The sequence below is a fragment of the Cibotium barometz genome, chromosome 16 (assembly GCF_041138505.1).
Source record: "Cibotium barometz isolate CiBa-2024 chromosome 16, ASM4113850v1, whole genome shotgun sequence".
Lineage (NCBI taxonomy): Eukaryota > Viridiplantae > Streptophyta > Polypodiopsida > Cyatheales > Cibotiaceae > Cibotium > Cibotium barometz.
The window spans coordinates 122,363-124,566 of record NC_141061.1 but is presented as its reverse complement, the minus strand read 5'-3'; positions in this window follow the sequence as shown (position 1 = coordinate 124,566).

Sequence of the window (2,204 nt, the reverse complement as noted above, 5' to 3'; positions counted from 1 at the left end):
TAATTTGATGAATGCTATTGAAGTTAATTGATTAATGATAGTTAAGAATTACATAAATTTCCATTTATGCTTAATTGTAATGGTTTTTATGTAATTTCTCTCTCTCACTCAAGAAATGGTCATACTCATGACCCATTCTCAATCCAAATGAAGCTTTTCATAAAGCTTTTTCTTAATCCAAGATTAATCTATGCTAGAGATCAAATTAATGGCTTTTTTTCTATGCTTTTAGTTTATGTATTTCATGAATATTGATGATTCAACCCATTATTGGGTTAATGATCCAATTAGGGATCATTCTAATCATTCTCTTAGTGATAAGCTTTATCCTTCAAAATAAATTGAGATTTATCAGTCATAGTAGCGGAGCTATGGCAAAATTTTTATAAAAATTACACATAAAATAATTTTATTCAAAGCATGAAAAGAGAACTTCCTACCATATTCTAGGAATTATCATCCTAGATTAATTGAAAGAATTTTATTGTAATCATGGAGAAATTAATTTTTATGTTATGCATAATTGATGATTATTTTATTTTAAAAGTGTTACTTTTATCATATTTGGATTTCATGCATAGAGGTATGCATAAAAGAATTATTATTTTAATATAAAAGTGTTTCTTTTATCATATTTGGATTTCATGCATAGAGGTATGCATAAAAGTTGATTATTTTATTATAAAAGTGTTTCTTTTATCATATTTGGATTTCATACATAGAGGTATGCATAAAAATTGATAATTTTATAATAAAAGTGTTACTTTTATCATATTGAATTTCATGCATAGAGGTATGCATAAAAGTTGATTATTTTATTATAAAAGTGTTGCTTTTATCTTATTTGAATTTCATGCATAGAGGTATGCATAAAAGTTGATTATTTTATTATAAAAGTGTTGCTTTTATCATATTTGAATTTCATGCATAGAGGTATGCATAAAAGTTGATTATTTTATTATAAAAGTGTTGCTTTTATCATATTTAGATTTTATGCATAGAGGTATGCATAAAAGTTGATTATTTTATTATAAAAGTGTTGCTTTTATCATATTTGAATTTCATGCATAGAGGTATGCATAAAAGTTGATTATTTTATTATAAAAGTATTGCTTTTATCATATTTGGATTTCATGCATAGAGGTATGCATAAAAGTTGATTATTTTATTATAAAAGTGTTGCTTTTATCATATTTAGATTTCATGCATAGAGGTATGCATAAAAGTTGATTATTTTACTATAAAAGTGTTACTTTTATCATATTGAATTTCATGCATAGAGGTATGTATAAAAGATATTCTTTTTATACTAAAAGTGTGATTTTCATCATAAATGGATTTTATGCATAACTTAGATGCATAAGAGAAATTCTTTTATTCTAAAAGTGTAATTCCTACCAAATTGAATTTATGCATAGGAAGATGCATAAAAGAATGGAATTTCAATTCAAAAGTGTTATTCTCATCCAAATTGAATTTATGCATAGGAAGATGCATAAAAGATTGATTTTTATTTCAAAAGTGTTAGTCTCCTTAAATGGAATTTATGCATAAATAATTGTGTAGAGAAATCTTATATCAAATATAAGAATTCTCCTGTGTTCTATAAATAGATATGGGAAGTGATAGGATGTGATAAGAGGTGTATGAGATGTGATAAGATGTGTATGGAAAGTGATAGGATGTGATAAGAGGTGTATGAGATGTGATAGGATGTGATAAGATGTGTATGAGATGTGATAGGATGTGATAAGAGGTGTATAGGATGTGATAAGATGTGATAAGATGCATATGAGATGAGTTAGGAAGTGATAAGATGAGTCAAGATGTGATAAGATGTGTATGGGATGAGGTAAGAAGTGTATGTGATGGGATAAGATGTATATAGGTTGTGATAGGGCAAGAATGGATGTAGATACGGATGTGGATGTATGTATGAATGAGGATGTGAAAATGGATGTATGCATGTAGATGTGGATGTATGCATGTGAAAGTGGAAGTGGATGTGGATGTATGGGTGTAGATACGGATATGGATGTATGTATGTGGATGCGGACGTATGAATGCGGATGTGAAAAATGATATATGCATGTAGATGTGGATGTATGGATGTGAATGTGGATGTGGATGTGGATGTATGGATGTGGATATGGATGTGTATGTATGAATGTGGATATGGGATGTGGATGTATGAATGAGGATGT